This window comes from Lemur catta, chromosome 13 (genome assembly GCF_020740605.2).
Source record: "Lemur catta isolate mLemCat1 chromosome 13, mLemCat1.pri, whole genome shotgun sequence".
NCBI lineage: Eukaryota > Metazoa > Chordata > Mammalia > Primates > Lemuridae > Lemur > Lemur catta.
This window is the reverse complement of record NC_059140.1, coordinates 27,443,632-27,469,051: the sequence shown is the minus strand read 5'-3', so window position 1 is coordinate 27,469,051 and position 25,420 is coordinate 27,443,632. Positions and strand designations below refer to the sequence as shown.

The following is a 25,420-nucleotide window of genomic DNA, read 5'->3' as shown; positions in this document are numbered from 1 at the left end:
AAAGAGATTTAACAGGTCACTGATCAGCTATGAGCACAAGAATCTATACGATAGATTGACTTATTGGCCCCAATTCCAATGTCTCCCCCCCCCCATATCCAGACCTTTGCAGGGCAAAGAGTCCTCATGGAGGGCATGGTGGACTTCTGCATCCCTGGAGTAGTCAGGCTGGGCCCTGTAACTTGCTTTGGCCAATGGCATGCAGGTAGAGGTGTGCAAGTTCTGAGCCAGGACTTTAGTGTCTTCCTGTGTTTCCAGTTGCTCTCTTGCACCTCTGCCATTCTCATGAGAAAAACATCCCCCAGGTGGCACTCTGGTCCAAGGAGAAGGCTGAGAGATCCACGAGACATAACCACCCTGGTCCCCACAGCCTGAAATAGAGCTGCCCTGGGTAGAGTGAGAATCAAAGCCACAAAGCTGAGTCCAGCCTAGATCAGCTGAGCTTCATCCAACCTTCAGAGAAACAAGAACGGTTACAAATGTTTGTTATTTTAAGCCACAGAATTTCTAGGCAATTTATTATGCACCAAGAGCTAATCTATGTATGGTACATGTGCCAGGCACTGGCTATTCATAAATTACAGTGAGTGGAGAAAAAAAACAGAATCTAGTAAACAAAAGGGATGGCAGACTGTCACACAAAGAAAAATAAAAGCATAAGCATTCTTGAAGACTGAGAGAGAAAAAGAAGAATGAATAAATTTAATGTGAATATTTTCTCAATAAAGATATATAAATTAACAGTGTATTTTCTGCTTTGTGATTCTATTTACATGAAAAATTTCAGAGGTACAAATCTGGACTTTTTAAAATATATTTAAGAATGGATTTTATTTTAAAAGAAATAAATGAAATGGGGACAGTACCTAACAATATACATGAATTACCATTAATAATTAGCCTATAAAATTATAAACTTAAATATAATGTTTATTACAATATCTTATTGTATTAGAATTAAAGGGATATCTCAGTTTTGAAGTAGGTAGATTTTGGAAAAACAAAAGAAGGCATCATTTTGAATGTCAAACAGCAAAACTACAGAACCCAGTGACAATAAAATATGTAAAACTGTAAATACAGTCATGCACTGGATAATGGCATCTCAATCAACAATAGTCAGCATATACACTTGTGGGTCCATAAGATTATCATACTGATTTTTACTGTACCTTTTATATGTTTAGATACACAAGTACTTACTACAGTGTTACTGTTGCCTACAGTATTCATTTACAGTCACATGCTGTACAGGTTTGTAGCCTAGGAGCAATAGGCTCCACCATGTAGCCTAGGTGTGTAGGAGGCTGTACCATCTGGGTTTGTGTAAGGACACTGTGATGTCCACACAGTGATGAAATCACCTAACAATGCACTTCTCAGAATATATCCCCATGGTTAAAAGACACATAACTGTAGATGTTTTAAAGGTGAATTTCAGAATGACAATTTTAAAATGGGATGAGATATTTAAGCAAGCTAATATCTTCTGAAATAGAAACTGATGTCAAGAGGGTAGCTACGCCCTAACTTTTAGGGAAGCAAATATTGGTCTGGTAGCATTGTGAGTTCAACCCAAATTTTTCATATTTTTATAAATAGGCAAGATCAAGCAAATAAAAAAGAATGAGAGGGTCCTCCGCAAGTGGGGACAAATCAATAGTTGATGACTTGTTCAAAGTAACACCAAGCTGTTGCTCTTTCATTGATGTTATTGAGAGATTCAAGCCCAAGTATTTTCAACCTTCACTTGCATCAGAATCACTTGGGATGCTTTTTAACATACAGGTGCCCAAGCCCTACCTCTGAGTTTCTCAATAAATTGTTCTAGTTGTAGCCAACATATGAGTATTTTTAAAAGATTTCAATATGATTTTAAAGTTTTACCAGGGTTAATAATCATTACTACTTTGTCCTTTTCCAAATATACATAAGTCAATTATTTCAAAGTGATTCATGACAGTTACCAACTCTCCATATCCCCAGATGTTCCTAGTCTTGTTGCATTTAACACAATTTGGTCTGATAATTCTTACAGTCTGATTGTGATCATTCTGATCCTTCTTATAATCTAATTCTGATAATCAAAATCTGTATGAACTGTCATGTTATAGAATATTTACAAAATAACACAGTGACATTTTTGCAAGCTGTGTCTCAGTAGTCAAAGTAGATTATATAACAAATAGAGGCAAAAGATTACCAGTTAGCCCCCAAAAGGATCTGCTATATCTACAGAGATCATTATTTACACCAAAAAATACTAGTTTCCAATTATATGAAGCAGAGTATATTTTTGGTCTCAGCATTATTTTGTGGAAGAGGCTGAACAACACAAAGAACTCCTATGTAATAGATTTAACTTTTGAAAAGTAATACATGTTTTAAATAAAAATGACATAATATTGAAGCTATATTTACAGACAACTTTTATACCCACCAAAGTCCATTACTAAGTAAATGGAATACAAAAGGGCACAAGATTAATCTTTTCACCAAAAAAAAAAAAAATAGAAAAGGAAAATAAAAAAGAAGGACAGAAAGAAGGAAGAGAGGGAGGAAGAAAGGAGGAAAACTTATTTTCCTTTTCAATTTTAAAGAAAATAAGGAAATAAAAACAACAAAACAATTTGAAATTTATTGCTTCCAACCTTAATACTTGGTTGAAGCCATTACATTAGAAAATTCCATTTGAAGTTATTTTTTGTTAATAAGCTGATGTGTTTGCAACTGCAGAACATCTTTAATGCTCTTACAGTTAAGTGTAGCCTACAAAACAGCAGGCATAAAATAGGTAGCAGCTTTATTTTAGCAAGAAAAAAATGTTTAAGAGTAAGGACTGTGGTATCCATGTTTCTCTTAACGGGCAATCTGATTATAACTTTCTCCCAGATTTGGAAGCTATTCATCCAACTAAAGGGGGGGAAATTTGTCAGCCTCGTCCTGCCACAGCTGGACAGATTATGGAACAAACTGGCAGCCGGCAACGCAAGCAGAGGGAGCCAACAAGTTTCATGCCCAGGCAGAGAGAGCAGAAAGGGGAGGAGGGGAAAGAAAATGTTGACAGAGGTGTTTTATGCCAGGAATGTAAGAGTACCTTTGTTATTAAACACAGGCTTTGATTTCTCATTTCCATAACTTGTGATTGGTGAGTTAATTTTACATTTATCTTAATGAGGTTATACACCCTACTCTGAGATTTCAGAAGCCATTTTCCTGCCTATGAAACAAACAAAATATTCTTCTCTCCATTTCTTCATTGGCCTTGGAAAAGCTGAACAGGAGAATAGTCTTGGTTACACATTAACCTGTGTGTCTGAGGTTGCATGGGGAGAAAAAGTAGTCAGGCTTTATTAACGTTGAGGAATTTTTCACCTGTGAGATTTGGCTCTGTGTTATTTAGTGACTTTTATTTGTACCTTGAAAAGTTACAAATACCAATGATGACAAGAAAATTGTGGCGGGAAAGTTCTTAAAAAATGTAAATGTATATTTGGCCTTGAACAGTGCATCTGAAATCAATGCTGACAAAAATCCACTTTTGTGCATGCATGAATAAAAATTAATGGAACATGATTCATTATGGGCATCAAATATTCAAATTAATAAAGAACATAGCCAAGTAGACACAATGATTGTATTCTTCAGTTATTACCTGCATGCTGCAGTGGACGGAGGAATTTGGAATGTGTCTTTTATTGCTGTCATGCTGCTTTGGGCGCTGGCTTGGGAATTAAGGATTCATGCCTCTACATAATGATATATGATTAGCACTGTGAAAGTAATTGAACTCTCTGTTCTAGACAATCCTTTGCAGTGTCAGCAAGAAGCTGGAACAAACTGTGTCATTTAACCGAGTTACGCTGTCAGTGAGAAAAACCTCTGATCCCTGCACAATTAACTTCCTAATAATTTTTAGGTTCTCCAGATTAAATGAGAGAATTAATATAATAGACCATGTAAATGCGAATCAGAGATATAAAGCAATGCCAAGGCACTAAAAGGGATGAGAAATTTAAAGAAATTAACAATTGCTCTCAAATATGATAAGAGACAGGTGTCAAGCTGTTAAAAAGGATGATTGTTGTAACTGGAACAGCTGAGGATGGTAAAGGCACAGCTGTTGCAAAGATTAGTTGTCTAGTAACAGAGAGTATTTGTTTCACTCTGCACTCCACTACACTAAATTATATTGCAACGAGCTTATAAAGTACGCTAGAAAGTGGAGTAATAATGATATTGACACTTATTTTACATGATAAAATACTATAACTCAAATCATTTATCATAATTTTATGCCTCCTCAATTTCAGCAAACTGGCTATATTATTCATGACGTTTCTTGATTTTCTTCATTAAATGTATAAAATATCTCAATAATCATTGTAAGACAATAGTGCAATTGCATTATATTGCATTAAATGCAAGTTGATTACAGTTTGAAAGTACTTTTTGAAGTTCACTAGTACCAAATGCCATTTTATTATGGGGGTTTACTGTATCAAAATGTTATTGTATTCAGTACAGAGTAATGAGTTATATTTTGAGTAATTCTGTAAAATTCAATGAGTGCTCCTCCGGAATAAGGACTGGACAATGTTTGTTTTAGTTTCAGACTCATGCTGACCTCTAGGGGAAAAAAAGAAAGAAACAGAGATTGCTTCATAATTATTCTCATTTTTTTGTTTGTCACAAACAAAAGAATATCAGATACCCTTTTGTACAGCTTAGACCATACAGCAAAAAGAAAAAAACTTATCAAAATAAGGAAGTGACTACTATATTTATGGCTGCCAATGGAATTTCTTTTTGAATTTCTCTATGAATGAAAATGGATTTTGATCACTTAGTCATAACTTCATAAAAAGAATGTACGAGATCTGTCTGGAAAGTATCCAGCCATTGTTAATATAACAAGAATATAGTACATGGCTGGATACTTTCTTGACAGACCTAGTATGTTCATTGATGGCACTGGGGTTATTCAGTGAGTTTTCTGTTCATAATATTTCATTTTGACAAATTATAAAATTTCTCTTTTTCCCATCTCAGGTAAGTTATTGTTACATTCACATTGGCAAGTGCATGGTCACTCTACCAAACATGAATTAATAGTGGAAATAATACATTTGAACTAACAAATCGCTTTGAGAATTGATCTCAAAGACCATTTTCATACAATTTTGAAAACTTTTCTATATGTTCGTTGTATGTTCGATGGTGGCTAAATAAATATTTTCACCCCAACAATATTAAATTGACAAGACACGAGATGTCAGCCATTTTTTTTGTTAGTGGGAGTTTTGTTTATACCAGTATAGCTTTAAATAAAACATTCGTCTTTTATTACTAAAGTTAATTTGGTATTGCAGAATTCAAATACTTAGAGTTTTATTCTTTGTGTTTTATTCTGCTGTGTTTTTTTTGTATGTTTTTGTTGTTTGCTGGAGTAAGGTTGCTATGCAATTAAGCTTCCACTGGCCTTTAATTAACCACTGACCCACTGATTTTGGATCTGAAATTTGGTAGACATTCTCTGGCTCATTGCCTAATCAGATCTATCTAAATAATCAGAGAGACCAGTGTGAAGTGATGATGAATTTTGATAACTCTGAACTGTTCTCCTTATAATAAAGGGAAAAGAAAATGCATTACATTAGGTTATTAAGTATGAAATGTCCAATTTCCTTAAGTACTAAGTGTGACAGTTGCTATCTCTGACATTTCACTTTGACACTTCTTGTTTTATTTTCATTATGAAGTACATCCTCATTTTTTCACATGGACAGTTTGGCTTGTGATTGTCTTTCAATTTTTATTAGCAATTTTTGTGAAATCATGGATAAGTCCAAACTCTGAGTTATTTTTAAATATAAGTTCTGTTGTGGAACAAGGCAGCACAGATAGTTCGAAATATTCACAAAGTGTTTGGGAAGGATGTGGCTAATGAACACACAGTAGTATGTTGATGGTTTGAGAAGTTCTGTTCTGGTGATTTTAATCTTGAAAAGAAGCCACATGGGCAACCTGAGAACAAGGTGGATAATGATGAGCTGAAAGCTGTAGTGGAAGTGAATCCACCTCAACCTACACATGAATTAGCAGCAAGGTTTGATATTACTATTCCAACAATATTGGACCATTTGAAACAAATCAGCAAGGTAAAGAACCTGGATAGATGGGTTCCACATGAATTAAACGAGCATCAGAAGAGAAATCAACTCCATCTCAAAGTTTGCCTTTCTTCGCTGTCACAACATAAAGGCAAACCATTTCTATACCATATTGTTACATGTGATGAAAAATGGATTCTTTTTGACAACTGCAAGCGTTTCACACAATGGTTGGATAAAGATGAAGTGCCAAAACACAGTCCAAAACTGAATATTCATCAAAAACAGCTAATGGTATCTGGTGGTCCAGTGCTGGTATTATCCACTACGGCATCATGAAACCTGGTCAATCTGTTAAAGTGGATGTCTACTGCAACCAGTTGGATGAAATGATGAGGATGCTTGTGACTAAGCAGCCAAGATTGGTCAATAGAGACAGGCCAATCCTCTTGCAAGACAATGCTTGAACACATGTTACACAAACAACGCTGCCCAAACTATAGAGGCTGGACTTGGAAACTCTCTGTCATCCACTGTATTCACCAGACCTGGCAAAAACTGACTTTCACTTCTTCTAGGCTTGGGACCACTTCTTGCAAGGAAAAATATTCAATTCTCAACAAGCTGTGGAAAATGCCTTTTGCGATTTCATTGCCACTTGCTCTCCAAGCTTCATGATTGCTGGTATAAACCACATACCACTAAGATGGAAAAACTGTGTTGATAGTTTAGGTGCATACTTTGATTAATTGTACTGCTTCTTGTTTGAGATATAATAAACTACACTTTTGATTCTAAATTGGACATTTCAGATTTAATGACATTTCATATTTTAAAGCCAGGGTAACTGGAGGAGTGAGTGAGAGGGGATTTGGCAGAAATCAAAGTTGGAGAAAGTGTCAGTGGGGAGATAATGCAGAGCCCTGAAAACAAAGGTAAGGATTTTATTCCAAGAGCAATGGGAGAATTTCACACCTCTTCCAAGTGCACCAGAGGACATGATCTAATTAAACTTAAGAAGGAAAAAAAAAAAAAACAAAAACAACCACCTCCTTGGGTTGCCATGTGAAGATTCGATTTTAGGGGAACAAGAGTGGAAGTGAAAAAGCCAGTTGGAAGGCCATAGCAGCATGCTGATGTGAGATGATGGCAGCCTCAACTTGGTCAATGTCAGTGAACAGCATTTGCTGAGGAACTGGATGGTGAGATGCAAGTGAGGAATGCAATGAACCAGGCTGAATTACATGTTCTTAGCTTGAGAAACTAGATGAAAGTTGATGAATTTGCTGGGATGAGTGGCCCAACAAAGCGGAGGGAAAGCCAAGTTTGGGTGGAAGTATGAATCAATAGTCCAATTTCAGATATGTTCATGTGGAGATGCCCATTAGATATCCAAGTGCACATATCTATGTATATGAATTTAGAGACCAGAGGAGACATCTTGGCTGAGAAATTAACTTGCAAATCATGTGCACAATATGGTGTTTAAAGGAATGAAAATGTATAAGATCATCCAAAGAGAGAAGAGACAAAGGTGAATATCCAAGTGTCACCAACAATCAGAAATGCCGTGACCATCTCTGTAAGCTGTTTTGTTTCTGCCCTAGACAGAACCTCCTTAGACACTTCCAACCAGGATCAGCTACATGGAACAAGGTATGGTCTTCATAGGGTTTCCCAATGGAAATAGGAGATTCATTACTATCTGGCTGGAGGATATATGTTGCTAGAAAATAAGAACAGATATTAACAATGTGAAGTTTCTGACTTAGTACTGGCAACATAGCTTTTGATTAAGAAACATCATGCTATCTTACTCTAAATCTGAATCCCAGTCTGAAACCTGGGCAAGAGGAAACTTTTTCTCTATATAAACTATATAAACATTTATGCTAAATTCCACTCCTATAAACATCTTAAGATTCCTGGCTATAATTGGTTAAAATTACTAATGAAATGTTGGTCATTTGAGCCCAAGTCACATACTCTATTTTTTCCCGCTGTCAGCATGGTTTTCCTTCTTCAATCAACATCAAATTTCAGTAATGGATCCAAAGTTATTCTGACATAGTGAAAAATTAATAACTTTTTAAACATTACCTCTCCCTAAGGAATTTTCAACAAAAATTTAGAAAATTATAGTGTCTTTGAAAACATTAAGGTTAGAATTAAAGCCTTCAATGGTAGCATTTCAGGTGATTGCATTCAAGAAAAATTAACCAGGATGGAGAATGGAGAAGGAGTTTTATACCACCATTGGTAGCATTGATATTTTTGATGAAAGCTGGGCATGGTGGCAGGCACCCGTAACCCCAGCGACTCAGTAAGCTGAGGCAGAAGGATAGCTTGAGGCCAGGAGTTCAAGACCAGCTTGGGCAACATTGAGATTTCATCTCTAAAAAATATTTTTTTTCCTCTGGAAAACACATTTTGGAAGCAGAGGATACAGACTTAGCTGAAATGCCTATCTTAGATATCATATTCCTTTCATTGGTATAAAGTCAAGATATCCCGACTCAAATGAATTCTTTGTGAAGGTAAAAATGAAGCTTTTATCCAATAAAATTTTTTTTTCTTTAAGAACTGAAAAGTATGTCTTTCATAATATAAAAATAGTAATGATAATGCTTAAGGTTTGTTTTACATTTTTGTATTTATTTTTCTCACTCAGAAAAAGGATTTGAGCTTACTTTAATAATTGCCTTTAGCACCTTTCCTCTTAGGAGGAACAAAAACACACACTGAAAAGTACTAGATTCAAAGTATAGCAGAAGCCCTACTATTTGAAACACAGTTCAAGTCAACACAGACAATAAAGCCATTGGCTGGGGTAAAATTTAACCAACCTTTTCAAGGTTGAAAAAGATCTTCAATCAACATGTTTCTCTTTCAAAGGAGGAAGACGTCTGTATTGAACTGATTTAATAGTAAAACCTACTAAAATAGCTCTCACTGGGAAAACATAAGCTAAAACAAAAACAAAAACATTAAGAAACCCACTACAATTGTGGTTAAGTAGACTAGTGAGCTGTATTTCTCTACTCCAAAGTATACTACACACGAGAGGATTTTTCTTAAGTAAAACCGGTCAGACGGACAAAATTAATAATTTTTTAAGAATAATGTTATCACTCCCGCTGTGGTTAAGTTTACTTAGTTGGCATTATATAATACCCAGGTTTAGATTTCTCTCACATAATATAGAAATAAAAAGGTTCTATATACAAGATACACACATAAAAATATACAAATAAAAAAGGGAATTTTTTGGACACAAAAGAATGTTTGTGGTTTGCTCTAATGTATTTACTATCAATGTCACTGGCCTGCCTTCAGGGTAAAATCCACTAGTAAGCATTCTGTAGTGAATGAGTTACAAGAAATACAGTGTTAGCTTGTGCTTCCTGGGAAATGGAAAAACACTTATCTGGAAGTTCAGGCTATGATAGTTCATCGTAATGAAATATCTTTCACTGGCTCTATTTTGTTTTCTAAGCTCTCGACAGCTTTAGCCACAATCACGGCCAGTTCACAGGGTTCTCAAGCTGGACACATTAAAATCAATGGGTGGTTTGAAATGATTCACCCAGATGAGACTGGTATGTCTTTTTCATTTCAAAATGAAGAACAACACAAATTATTACTTTACTTCTACTGATTCGAGGCTGGGAGCAAATCTGATAGGTTCACAAATCCTTCACAAAGGAATGCTAATAGAAGCCATAATTCTGATACCTTCTCAAATTGTGGGAAGAAGTCAGAGGCCACACAACAAACCCAGCTCCATTATTAATTTCACACTTGAGTAGAACTACACAGTTAAGCATTCACTGCATGAATTCAAATCGCAGCAGACTATTGGTTTCAGTGATAACCAAAAAGAAAAGTTAGGTTAAAAAAAAAAAAAAAAGATGGAAACTATAGAATACAAGGCTTTCTTTCATAAAAAGTCACTTTTACCAAAATATGTATTTATCAGATTTAATCACAATTTGTGTGTACATAAGAACTATCAAATAGGCCAAAGTATATGCCATCTGAATAATTTAAAGGACAAAAGCAATTTTCCAGATAATTTTTTGACTATTCCTCTTGCCTGTAATCTGAAATAGAGTAAAAGTATTCTCCTCTATTTTTCTATCCCTAATTGTCATAATTATTTCTAAAGTTAGCTCAAATTCTTCACTTTGATAATGCAGAGCTCTCCCAATTATGAAATTTTCTCAAATAATTTTGTGATTCCTAAAAAGCTCATGTAAAATGTTCTATACATAGAGCTGGAGATCATCATTAAACAGTGGCATGCATTATGAAGAAGTAACAATACATCCACTGATTGAACTGTTAAATAAACAGACAATACCGGTTTAGAGTTAGCTGTACTGTCTTAGGAAAATGTGTAATGAATGGAAGAAAGGGGAAAATTACCCAGAAAAGAAACTGTGCTTGCCAATTAATTAAAAAAAAAACAACTAATATGTATTTCACAATCATTTCTAAGTAATTTTAATGTAAGAGTTTCATCTGATTTATTTCATGTTTGAAATATGAAATAAAACAATTTGTACACACACACACACACCACTTCCTACATTTATCTTTTGCTTATGCCTTTGTTTTAAGTTCTGAATCTGTTTCAGGCCCATCAATGAGATCCTTTGGTGGTTTGAATTTTGTAGTCATTAGGCATGAGTAATGGACTCATGTCCACTTAGCATTTTACTTTCTTTGTACAAGGAAAAAATGTTGTAGTCTAGATCAACATCCTCTTTTCTAAGTTGATATGTACAGCTGTGCCCCAATCATCAGAGGAGTGGATGTTCTTAATACAGATGTTAACAACCAAAAACAACTATAAAATGAAAAATACTAGTTAAAAAAAAGTCACATGTCCCTCAAAGCTAATTGTTACTGACTTGGGCATTTTTAAAGTTTGTTTCAAGCAAAATCATTTACCAAGTTACAATTGGAACCATGATAATTCAAAGTCAAATAGTGATTTCCTGAAAGCAAAAGTCAAAAAGATTTTAACTTGAAATGCTCAGTTTTCAACTTCCGCTTATGTGTATAAACATGGTCTACAGGAATATAAGTTGTCCTCATGAGGAAAGCACAGTTTAGTTGAAAAATATTTTAAAGAGATTTGAGCAATAAATAGGGTAACTTATGTCCAGGCAAAGAAAAGTATAATTACTTGAGTTCTATAAAAGCAAAAATATCCAGTGGACTAGTAGAGTTTCTGAAATCACTTTTTTGAACACACTTACCAGTGGACCCACTAATTACTTGCTTCATATTGTGAAAAGTTGCCTAGCCCACACCAAGTCTCACCACTCGAGAACATTTTTAAGATTTAGGAATGTATTTTGATCTGTCTGTGGTTGCCATTTGATTTATGATTTGTGTAATGAATATTTTAGTAATATGTAGATTGAAGGCACTCAAAAGCAAAGAACATGTTATTTTCAAATCCTTTTTCTATGAAAATATAGCAAGATATGAAGGTGGGATTAAAATGTGCTCCATTACGAATCATTCCCTGATTTGTCTCTCCTCCCCTGCACTCCCCACATCCGCCTCTCTCCATGGTCACGTGCCAGAGCCCATTCTGTAGGCATACTATGTTTTCACTACAACTTGCTGCTACAACGTCTTTGATCTATGTGCCCACTGTCTTTATTTTTATTTTTTTAGTATACAATGAATTGCTTTTATTTTGGTATGCATCGACGTTTCAGCATTTGTCCTGAACAGAAAGTGGAAAAACACAGCAATTTTCTAGGAAATCAAGCCTGCCAATTTGGGGGCTCTGCTGTGCACACCCAGTGCTTTCTGAGTCCCTGCTGAGGAGCCTGAGAGGCAACAGCACCAAAACCAAAGTATGCACTAAATTCAAGGTTCTTTCTGTTCCAGTTGTCAGATTCTAAACTAGATGCCAATGGGTGATCAAATGAGAGCCCCTGTATAAAACTTCTTTAGTGTTTAAAAGCAAAAGCAATTACAGGAAAAGAAAGCAACAGAGGGATCGTGTGTGCTTAAATGCGGCCCTTCTCCAAGTTTAATCACCAAGGACTTTGAGAGCTGGCAGGTGTGTGTAACTCTATGACTGCTCTTACCTTATCAAAACCTAAGCTAAAAAAACACATCAGCTGATGATGACAGCAGAGGGTGGCAGGGCTGAGGACCCCATATTCATTTCCCAGGCTTCCAAGCTGGTGGAGAGTGAATAAATGCAGTTCCAAAACTAAATGAGGGAGGTCAGAGACTCTTTCCAACCTTACTCATGGCTTCCAAAGCAAGGAAGAGTCACGGAAAGTGTCAGGTGGTGACAGTGCCGAAAGGGACTTGATGGGGGGGGGGAGCAGTACCCCTCCACCCTCCATAAAAATAGGGAGGAGAAGATATGGGGGAATTTCTGAATTCCTCACTGAAGGCCAGTCTCAGAGGGGAATGGAAGGGTTGCAATCTGTTTTGGCCAAAGGCAGGAGTGGAGGAGAGTGGGGAAGGACAATGGCTTGGACGGCAGCATCATGTAAGGCTTAAAGAAAGAATCCAGGGGTGCAGGCAAAGCACCCCACACACCCAGCAGCAGTCCCACAGGCTGCAAAATCTTTACATACACTCTAACAAACCCCAAAGAGGGAGGGCAGGACTCAGGGGAGGGGCAGGAGAAGGAAGAAACCTCAGGCCACGTAATCAGAGCAAAGTGATTGTGCGGCGTGCCTTTTCATAGTTCAGTTAGATGTGCCCCCCCAGTTACAATGGGAATCAACTGAAATACACTTTCTTGATCCCAGAAGTTCAACTATTTGGACAGCAGTTACACTTAACAGGATGACTGTTATAGAAAACATATATATTTCAAATGAACAAAAAATTAGTATCATTTACAGTATCTTAAGATAAATTGCCTTTGAATGGGAACTTCCTTTCTAGTACTTTGAGGTCCACAAGACATATCTAGAAATTTTACTACTGTGGAAAACGAAGACTGCTTAAATTGACTGGGGGAAAGGGGAAGAGCCTGCAGTTTTTCCTTTCCATCACTTGCTGTAACACTGTCCTTCGGGCAGCTGGGGAAGTTTCATATTTTCTTTAGACATCATTAGGTGCCGAAGCTCTTGCAGAACAACTTTGATGCTATATGAATTCTGCCATTTTACTAGCACTGCTATGGCTCTTGGATCCACCACTCCATTATAATGAACTATTAACTCCATTTGTCCTAATTTTTGTTACAAATCTTACAAAGGGGAGTACTTCTGGGTATTTAGGTCCACATTCTATTTTGAAGCTGTATATTCAATTTTCATAAATTGTTCTTGAAGACCAGATTATCATCCCTGTCCACTTTGTATCTTATCTTCATCATCTTTGAGACCCCAACTAACCATGTCATCTCCTACTCTTTTCTAGCCTTCTTCCAGTTTTTACAACAGTCAGAAATTACAAAAGGCTTTTACTCCTGAGCTCATGTGACTGCCTCTTTGCATCCCTGTCTCTCCAAGTCCTGCCGCTTTTCCATACCCCCACACTGTGTTTATGTTTCATATTTTTCATAAGAGATCAATGATGTTATTTTTTGTAAAGGAATCAGAGGAGGGTGAGTATTTAAAGATAGTTATTGTCCAATCTAGCAGTATTTACAATTAGAGATGTTTAGAATTTTTACAAGGGCTCTACATATTCTCACTTTATAACATAGTTTTTGGATTTATAAAGACACTTTGAGAAAGTATTTATATAATAAGAAACAGAGGATTGACCAAATAGCACTAATGAATTCCCTTCAGCATGCATCTACTCCATTGTTTTGGCAGTAAAGTCACAGAACCACCATCTAGATCTTGTTTAAACTAACAGGAAGCCCCAAACACCTTCCTTGACAATAGAAAATCTCTGAGGATTTGACCAAATAAAGCCATTAGAGATACTCAAAATTTAATCAGATATCATTATGACATTTGCAAAAGTTGCATGGATCTAAAGAGATAAAAAGAATGTGGGCCGGGCGCGGTGGCTCACGCCTGTAATCCTAGCACTCTGGGAGGCTGAGGTGGGTGGATCGCGCGAGGTCAGGAGTTCGAGACCAGCCTGAGCAAGAGCGAGACTCCGTCTCTACTAAAAATAGAAAGAAATGACCTGGCCAACTAAAATATATACATAGAAAAAATTAGCCGGGCATGGTGGTGCATGCCTGTAGTCCCAGCTACTCTGGAGGCTGAGGCAGTAGGATCGCCTAAGCCCAGGAGTTTGAGGTTGCTGTGAGCTAGGCTGACGCCATGGCACTCTAGCCCGGGCAACAGAGTGAGACTCTGTCCCCCCCACCAAAAAAAAAGAATATGAAATGAATTCAGGATCCCTCAAATTTTAAAAGGTTATAAAAGGGGACCATTTAAGTATTAAGATTGAAAGAAATGCAGAATCCAATCAAATAACATAACATCTTGGAGGGACATTTCGGATTTCCATGAATGGAACTGGAAAACAGACTCCTGGGGCTAACAGTGCTATGCCTCTTAATACGAGATACTATAAATGGGCTTAGGGTGCCCCATCAATGTCAAGAAAAAGAACCCAGACAGTATTCTGTCACGTCTCTGGCTATTATACCATCATAACCAACTTGCAAAGGTATCCTCCCAATTGCTTGAGATGGTAAAATAGTTTATTTAACAAACAAGGTTCTTTTAACCCAGGGAAGATGTAAAATTAAGTATAGAAAGGCCTAAGAGAATCAAACCTCTGGTGTTAATATTTTTATGTTAAGATATCTCGGCTTTTTGTTTCCATGATTTGTAATGTTCAAGAGAATCTGTCCTATTATAATAACAAATACCTTGTTATTCCAATTTAATATATGTTGCTAAATAATTTATTTCAATTTGTGATTTAAAGTTAAAAGTGTAAGTGAAACACTAATGAAAAATATTGGAACATTTATTGAAACTTACAAATAACCATTTTAACAAGTTTAAGTTATTTGATTGTTATATATTACTTGAGTACTTGAAATTTGGTCAGTCAGAAAATAAAATTACTTAAAAATTATTTTAAAATATATTAAATTTGTGAATTTATTTTAAAAGCTTTACTAAGTTTTAAATAGCACCAATCAATGATTAAAGACGTCTTCAAAGACCTCTTTTTATATTTTTCTAGATTTATAAATATATAAAGTAAGATTTATAAGCCTAACAAAAAACTAACTTCTAAAATTTCTAACTGGAATAAACTTAATATTAATTTTTTTTTTTTTTTGAGACAGAATATCATTCACTCTGTTGCCCGGGCTAGAGTGCCGTGGCGTCAGCCTAGCTCACAGCAATCTCAAACTCCTATGCTCAGGCAATCCTGCCTCAGCCTCCAGAGTATTTGGGACTACAAGCATACACCACCATGCCCAGCTAATTTTTTTAATATATTTTTAGTTGTCCAGCTAATTTCTTTCTATTTTTAGTAGAGATGGGGTCTCACTCTTGCTCAGGCTGGTCTTGAACTCCTGAGCTCAAACCATCCACCTCCCTCAGCCTCCCAGAGTGCTAGGTTAATACTAATTTTTAAACAGAAAATTCTGTTTAATTTTGTGTGCACATACACACAAGTTTTAAAAAAATCCTCAAAAACATCTGTAAGGTCATATCCAAAACAATGACTTTTATGATACAGAGAATTTGGATTTTTTTTTCCTTAGAGGCACCTAATCTGCTGGGCTATGTAACAAAAAGTAAACAAGAATTGTTTGTAATTAGCAATTCAATACACAACTGTTTGTGTCATTATTTCCACATTACCTGACTACACTCATTTTTTTTCTCTTGAATTCAGTCAAATTTAATTGTATGGACCTTGTGTAACACCATGTGCTGTTAATTATCTCGCTTGCCTTTTATATTCTAACTCTGCATTTCACATGGAATTTAGTAAATATAAATTTTGGAAATAATAAGTATATACATAATTGAAGCCATATTATCCATTGTTTTGGGGACAGTTGTTCATCAGTTAATGGCAAACAAACAAACAAAAAGACTTGAGCCCGGGAGTCTGAGGCTGCAGCAAGCTATGATCATGCCACTGCAACCCAGCCTGGGTGACAGAGCATAACAGAGCAAGACTCTGTCTCTAAAAAAAAAAAAAAAAATTATTACACATTTACCTTTCTTTAAATATAGGTACATTTTTATTATAAACCAATAGATGAGTATTCTCCAGAAATTCATCATGTAGAATTTCCAGTTTTATTTCCTTAAAGTGGTGTGAGAATATAAAGATAGTAGCAAAGCAATCAGAGTACAAAAACCGTCAGCGGGTATTCCTTATCTCGGTCTTTCATCTTCTTGCTCATACCTAGAGAGCCTTTTTTTAGTAACACACCTTTATCAAGTCCTTCCATAGTATTCAACATGGTTTTCATAGAAACAAAAATAGATCTTTACTGTATCTAGATGCATAACTAGATATGCACATACATCATGATATGTAATGGAAATGTATATTATCTAATCCTAGGGAAATATAACCTTATTTCTATTTCTGACCCCATATCAACAACATAAATAGGTAATTTTATAACTTAATTTGTGCCAACTGATTTCTACCCATTCTGATGTGTCCAGCAAATCTGCAACAACTAAAAGAAGAAAGGAAGAAAGGGAGGAAGAAAAGGCATCATGTGAGTTTAAGCATCATTATTTTTCTATGTTATAATGAGCAATATTGAATATCATTTATACAGGGGTTGTATGCTATGGCCAGCTCATACAGGCTTACAGGAATACATTTGTAAATTTGAAAACCAGTTGTTAAGCACAGCCATTATCAAAAATTTAGTTATATAAACTAAATAAATTACAGTGAAAGCAAAGGGAATACTCTAAACTTATCACTTCCTAATTATTTTAATGCATTTTACTGTTATCTATGCTTTTGAGGTTATTAATATCTATTATGTCTTTGTGGTGGAAATATGGAATACTTACTATCTGAAACTGGCCATGGTGGAAGTATTTATACCATAGAAATCAGCAAATGCAAGAAATCAAGTTTTGCTTTTGCAAGATGTGAAGGCATAGCTATTAAACATTCACCAGCACAGGATTGTATATAGAGCATAATATATGACTAAAATATATTGTAAGTATATTTTTGTCATATTCTTAAATATTGAAAGTAGTTTTTGGAGACTAAACTTTCAAAATACCTCAAAAAGTTAATTTCTAAATGCGTAGCCCAACTGTACCCAAGAAGGAAAAAATAGTACTTTGGCAGGCTCAATGAGAAATCAATAAAACATCCTGCCTTCCAGTCCAGACTTGACTCATTAAATTACATTCCACTAATTGTCAGAAATAACTGTCAGCATATATTTTCAATTATTGGATGAATGAATTCATTATATATAGAACTTTTACTAACAGAATTAGGAAAATTCCTACAAGATCACACAGAAATGTACATGGTATAAAATACTAAAAATAACAGCTCTTTCAACCTCATACTCCTATACTCATCATTTTTGTTTCTCAAAAAGATACTTTATTTACCTGCTCCAGACTTTTATTGGGCTGACTGGAATAATCAGTGGAGAATTTTGCCTACAAAATCTAAACTGGTTTACATAAGAAAGAACATAGCTCTACTTGGGAGAAAATAGTAAGAAAACAAATGATCTGGAAGAAAGTGTGGCAATGTCATAGGCTAGAGTTTTGAGAGCTACAGGGAAAGAAATTTGAGAAAAAGCTGCCGCTATGAGTGGGACTTTAGGGAGGGAGATATAAAACGTTTTTTTAATTTAATAGGAATATCACAATAAACATTTATTTATTGTTAATTATGTACCAGGTACTATTGTAAGTGGCTTACATATATGAATTCAATTTAATCCTCACAACAACCCTGTAAGGAATTAATATAATCTTAGCATTCTCCACTTTACACAGTAGAAAACTATGGAACACAGATGGTAAGGACCTTGCCTGAGGCCAATCTGTTAAAAAGTGGCAGAGTTAAATTCATAACCAGGCAGTCTGGCTCTGAGCTCATTCATCTATTATCCTATAGACAGTTCACTTACAAAATATGCTTTATTGCCATTTCAAAAATATTTACAGAAAACATCAACAAAGACATTTTGCTTTTTAAAACTTTTGTAATTTAAGATGTTTCTTTTAGTCATGTTAGCACATTGGAACTGGCCTCATGGAGTACAGTTTCACTCAAGTTACATAAGCAAAAGTAAAAGAATCTGAAAACCAGGATGGTGGCATTTAAAGAAAATTAAATACAAAATGAATTGTGCTACTTAATGTGCTATGACTAAGAGCTGAAAATTCAGTAAAATTTATTAAAATACGCAGTTTTTACAATTTATAGGTATATAATTTTGCACATCAAAAACCTTTACAAATGGTATAACACTCTTCTTTTAATAATAGGAGTCATAAGAGAAAAATCTTGTATGCTGGATAAGATTCAAGAAATATAAATTCAAAGTTTATTTTGCATTAGGTAAGAACTCATGAAAAATAAAGCCTAACCTTTTTAGGCATACGCTGTCACTGGGAAACCATCCACTTAAGCTGATTGTGGACAAAAGCCCAGGGTCTATGACATGCACCTAAACGTTTATGTCCTATAAATGCTGTAATTTAATTAAGTGGCTACTCCATTTAAGCATTAGCAGCAGAGTATCCATTAAAGTCCAGAGGGACAGTAAGAGATGAACCTGGACTCAGAAAAAAAGCAGAGTCTAGAATAATCACCTGAGATTGGAATCTCTGCCTCTTGCACCATCCTCCTCCATGCTCTCAAATTCTTTTGGCCTTTGTCTATAAAGGGGAATGGTATTTCATCAAATCTAAGACATTATTAATTTTTAGATGCACCACTGGTTCATGTAGAGCTAATTTTTTAAAAACAACCAATTAAACCGACATAATGAGTGTTCCTGTCTCTTCGCATCCATGCCAACATTTATTGTTATGGGACTTTTTGATAAAGGCCATTCTCACTGGAATTAAATTATATCTCATTGTGGCTTTGATTTTCATTTCCCTGATAATCAGAGATGCTGAGCATTTTTTCATGTTTGTTGGTCATTCTGTCTTCTTTTGAAAATTTTTGGTTCATGTCCTTTGCCCACTTTTTGATAGGGTTGTTTGATTTTTTCTTACTGATTTTCCTGAGTTTTAAATAGATTCTAGTTATCAGTCCTTTACCAGATGTGTAGCATGTGAAAATTTTTTCCCATTCTGTAGGTTGTCTATTTACTCTCATGACAGTTTCTTTGGCTGTGCAGAAGCTTTTTAATTTGATCAGGTCCCATTTATTTATTTTTGTTGTTGCTGTGATTGCCTTTGGGGTGTTCTCCATAAATTCTTTGCCTAGGCCAATGTCTATACGAGTGTTTCTCACATTTTCTTCTAGAATTCTAATGGTTTCACACCTAAAGTTTAAGTCTGTTATCCACCGTGATTTAATTTTTGTCAGAGGGGAAAGGTGTGGGGCCTGTTTCAGTCTTCTACATGTGGCTATCCAGTTTTCCCAGCACCATTTATTGAATAAGGATTCTTTTCCCCAGAGTATGTTTGTGTCTGCTTTGTCAAAGATTAGATGGCTATATGAGGATGGTTTTATATCTGGATTCTCAATTCTGTTCCACTGGTCTGTGTCCCTGTTCTTGTGCCAATACCAAGCTGTTTTAATAACCACAGCCTTGTAGTATAGTTTGAAGTCTGGTAAATTAATACTTCCCATTTTGTTCTTATTGCCTAAAATTGCTTTTGCTAAATGGGTTCTTCTCTGGTTCCATACAAAGCATAAAATTATTTTTTCTATATCTGTGAAAAATGATGTTGGTAATTTAATAGGGACTGCATTGAATCTGTAGATCACTTTGGGTAGTATAAACATTTTAACAATGTTGATTCCTCTGATCCATGAGCATGGTATGGTTTTCCACCTGTTTACATGCTCTGCAGTTTCCTTCCTCAGGGTTTCATAGTTCTCCCTGTAGAGGTCTTTTACCTCCTTAGTTAAATGTATTCCTAGGTACTTTATTTTCTTTGTTGCTAGTGCAACCTCTGTGGAAAGCAATATGGAGATACCTTAAACAGATACAAGTAGACCTGCCATTTGATCCAGCAATCTTATTATTGGGCATCTACCCAAAAGAACACAAGACATTCTATAAAAAAGACATCTGCACCCGAATGTTTATAGCAGCACAATTCACAACTGCAAAGATTTGGAAACAACCCAAGTGCCCATTAATACATGAGTGGATTAATAAAATGTGGTATATGTGTATCATTGAGTATTACTCAGCTATAAGAAATAATGGGGATATAGAATCTCTTATGTTCTCCTGGATAGAGTTGGAACCCATTCTACTAAGTAAAGTATTCTAAGAATGGAAAAATAAGCACCACATGTACTCACCATCAAATTGGTTTCATTGATCATCACCTAAGAGCACATTCAAGAATAACATTAATCGGTTGTTGGGCAGATGTGGGTGGGGGAGGGGATGGGTGTATACCTACACAATGAGTGTGATGCGCACTCTCTAGGGGATGGACACACTTGAAGCTCTGACTTGGGGCAGGGGGCAAGGGCAATATACGTAAACTAAACTTTTGTAAACCCACAATATACTGAAATAATAATAAAAAAAAACTGACATAATGCTTTCTTATAATTTAGAATTCTTACTTTTATACTTGTTGAAAAATTTAGACATGAAGACATATGTTCCTTCATTAAAGGAAAATAGAATAAAAAATAAATTGGTAAGGGAATTTCTTCTTCACAGAATCTTACTCTTTTGCATCATTTCCAACAAAAAGTCATTGATAGCTTTGTTTTCCCATAAAACATCACCTTCGATGCCATCCAGAACTTTGGTAACGCTCTTACAATATAGCCCAATATTGTCTTCTTTGGGGTCTTCTTCCAAGCTTCTGACATTCTTCAAGTTTTGATACTGGTGCTTTCTTAATTTTAACTGATGCTGACAATGTAAGAGTTTGAGTAACAATCAAGACTTATAAGGCCGGGCACGGTGGCTCATGCCTGTAATCCTAGCACTCTAGGAGGCCGAGGCGGGTGGATCACTTGAGGTCAGGAGTTCGCGACCAGGCTGAGCAAGAGCGAGACCCCGTCTCTACTAAAAAATAGAAACAAATTATCTGGCCAACTAAAATATGTGTAGAAAAAATTAGCCGGGCATGGGGGCGCATGCCTGTAATCCCAGCTACTGGGGAGGCTGAGGCAGGAGGATCGCCTAAGCCCAGGAGTTTGAGGTTGCTGTGAGCTAGGCTGACTCCACGGCACTCACTCGAGCCCGGGCAACAAACTGAGACTCTGTCTCAAAAACAAAAAAAAAAAAAAAAAAAGACTTATAAGCCTTCCTATTAAGGTCTTTAAATCATTTATGACTGAGTGATTGAGACATTGAGGGTTTTATTTGCCATATTTTACAGAAGCAACAGGCGAGGTCAAGTACGGGCAGGCAATAACACATTATCACTTCCACCTAATCAGAGTCCTTTTTAAGATTCCATCAATTGAAAGACACATCCCATTTCAGAAAAGTTATAATGTGGAAGATGTGCAGCTTAGAATCAATAAAATGAAGTGTTCAAGCTGCCCTAAATTAAATTGGGCAAGCCAAATTAGAAGTTTTGACACAATTCCTTAGTCCTTAGACTGCTGATCAATTTAACCTGTCTGTGTGACTTTCCCTTTCACATGAACACCGGCCTTCCCATCCTCATCATCCATTATGTTGGAGTCACCTACCCTGCCCTCAATGGCTGAGTCTAAAGAATTTGTAATTTCAGCAAAAGTTGCTTTCCCAATGTGCCCTCCCTTGCATAGAATACACTCTGTAAACTCTATCATGTTCTCTCAGAAAAGGATCCAATTTTTTTATACGAAGTAGTAAAACACATAATAAAATACTATCCTACTTAAAGTTGAAGAATGCAAGTTCTATAATCACTTCTCTAGAATCATAGGACTGATGTGTTTCAGAATACTTATTTTTTTAATTTTATAAAGATAATATGACACATAGCATATGTTATGTAACCCCAATGAGGCCTAGGGTGGCACTCTGTAATCAAACCTGTTAATATTTCCGTAGTGAAATGTATGAAAAGAAGAATAAAGACTATTATAATAGAAAAATCTGAGGCACAATAAAATTTTAAAGCGTTTATTTGAGTCAGAAGCAATTCATGAATTGGGGAACACCAGACAAAAGAGGTTTAGTGTTCCAATGATAAAGATTTAGAGGCAAATGTTTACAGGGTGAATGCAGAAACAAAGAAATTATTTGATTGGTTGTAGTGACAAAATTGCCTTTTGGTTTATCTTGTTGAAAAGTCTCTAGTCACATAATCATATGTAAGTTGGCTGCTCATGATTGGCTGAGGTTAAGTTTTGCTTCCGTATAACATAAGCATTTACCAGAAATGATCCAACTTAAGTTTCACTTATGTTTGCAGTGTAAGCAAAGCTAAGGCTATTTTTAAAGCCTAGTTAGTTTTGTCTGCTCAGGAATTCTTCAGGCCCAGTCTCCATTTTAATTTTGCTTTAACACTATAAACGACATTCCTTAAATACAAGCTGGATTTTGCTACCAAATTAGATTAGGTCAGGTGAGTTTTGCCACCAAGTGAGCTACACAAATCTGTTAGTTTTCCAAGGTAATGGAATTCAGAATTGCAGACATGGTGTTGTGGACATATAGTAGGCATAAAGAATCCAATTTTTGCATAGACTTTTAGGCAGGAGCTAGAAGGTGAGTGATATTTTAGAAGGATGAAGGAAATGGCGAGTTTTCTCAGTTCCAAGTAATCACATCACACTGGGAGAAATGGAAGACATCCATGCGTAAGATCTGTCGTGTTGCTCTGAGAGATTTCCTCACCGCATAATCTTTCTCCATAAATATCCTTATCTCAGTAAGTGGTATCATGAACCATCCAGTTGCTCAAGATAATCGCCTTTTTATTGTCCTTGATTCCTTTCTCATCCCTCCTCATAAAACCTATTGTGAAGTCTTATCAATTCTGCTTCCAGAGTGTGCCCTTGTGGGGCCTCTACGTGATAGGGCCTATATAACATCCATCTCCATAGCTAGTATCTCAATCCAAGCCACAGCATGTCTTCTCTGAATTAAAATAACCTCCTAATCAGTCTTCTGTTTCTACTTTTACCTCCTTGCCACCATTCTCCACACAGCAACCAGGGTAATCCAATTGAAAATCAGATGATCTCATCTCCCTGCTTAAAAATCCCAAAATCTCATCATGGCCAAAAAGGCTTTCCATGACCCAGACTGTTCCTCCTCATTTCACTTAACTGAGCATTATTTACCCTCCTCAGCTTTCTTTCTGTTCTGCAAATCAACAAGCTCCTTCCTTCTTTAGTGCTTCTGCATTTTCTGCTTCCTTGAGAATGCAGCTGGAGACATTCGTTCTCAGAAGCTTTGCCTCGCTGGCTCCTTCTCTGCCTTTAGTTGTCAGCACAGATATCAGTTCCTCTGCCAGGACCCTGGTTCTCAATCTGAAGTACATCTAATTCCTAATCTCTCAAGGTATGACCTTGGTTGATTTTCTTCAAAGTGCTTATCATCACTTGACGTTATCATAGTGAACTGTTTGTTTACTTATTTATTGGCCTGTGTCTGCCTTCTAGAACATAGCTCGACACAGGCAAGGACTGTTCGAATTGTCCCTCCACCCTCCAGACTTTTGCCTGGCAGATAGCAGAAGCTCATTAAATATATTTCAAAAGATGCAAGGAAAGCCAAGTAATTGATAGTTTAACATGTTAATTCTATTATTGCAGCCATTCAAATTACTAGTGTTCCTGGTTCACCTAGGTTGTGCTCAAACAAATAGAGGTAGTCTATGGATATCTAAAAGAATGCGGATGTGTCCAGAATGCCAGAGCATGGACATATTTCTGGTTAATTTGATATTTTGGCTACCTAAATCAGTACTATGGGTCTATAATTTGGATTACATTTAATGAGTGCTTTCTATAAGCCATAGTTGCTGTAGGTGAATGTGTGTGTAAATATATATATGCATATATATTAATATTTTTAAATATTATTTTATCCTTCCATCAACTCTGAGAAGATTAAGCGACTTGGCCGGTATTTCATATCTAAAATTCAGTGGAACTTAGATTAAATCCCAGATTCCTCAGAGTACAAACGTAAGGGAATGAATGTCATCACTTAATTTACATTGAAACAATTTGCAAATTTGACCTTATTTTGATAATTCAAATACAATTATGAAAATATTGCTACTCTATAGAAAATTTACAAAACAGTTATTTGAGCTCTATGGGTTTTGAAGAATATGGAGAGAGAGAGTTAAATGTTCTGGTATAATATTTCTAAGAGTATTAACCCTCTTTTGGTGAAGAAAATCCAGATTATGTATCAGGATAAAATAATTTTATACAATTCAATTGAAACTATAAAAAGAGGTGTATTGCAACCAAATTGATATAAACAAGTCCCCTGAATAGACCAACAGGGTGATCAAGATAGAAGCCTCAAACTATCTCATAAGCTATTTATACACATATTTAAGGCTGTCCTGTTATATTGGACTAAATAACATTTTCTTTCTCTTATTTTCTCATTATTATGTTGCAATGAAGTGTATGTTTCCTCAAAAATAACATTCACACACCAAAAAATAGAATTTTAAATCAAAAAGTTGTCTTGAGGTTTTATTTTCAATTCTTCCTGTCAACACTTCTTACTGCTGACTATATTTGGTGAAACTTCTTTAGTAAGTGTGTAACAACCCTTTCAGCTAAAACTATCCCTGTTAATATTAACAACTAAAGTCTGGGGTGTGATTGTAAATGACTTTTCATATGCCAAAAGTATTTTATTTTTGAAGGTCAAATCTTTTTTTAATAGACAAGTTACAACTGTATATATTTATTGTGTACAACGTGTTGTTTTGAAATATGTATATATTGTGGAATGACTAAATTGAGCTAATTAACATACATATTATTACTTCACATGCTTATCTTTTTGTGTGGGGAGATCGCTTAAAATCTACTCTCTTAGTGATTTTCAAGAATACAATGCATTAACTATAGTCACCATGCTGTAAAATAAGTCTCTTGAACTTACTCTTCCTGTCTAACTGAAATTTTATATCCTTCAGCCAACATCTCCCCAACCCCTACCCTCAGCCTTTGGTAACTGTCGTTCTACTCTCTACTTCCAAATCCTTCTTTAATGGCTGGCTTTACAC

General features: G+C 35.7%; 1 pseudogene; it reads right to left on the bottom strand.

Annotated features, from left to right (window-relative positions):
• Window positions 1-13,156: 13,156 nt before the first annotated feature.
• LOC123649065 lies at window positions 13,157-13,588 on the bottom strand (annotated as a pseudogene).
• Window positions 13,589-25,420: the final 11,832 nt, after the last annotated feature.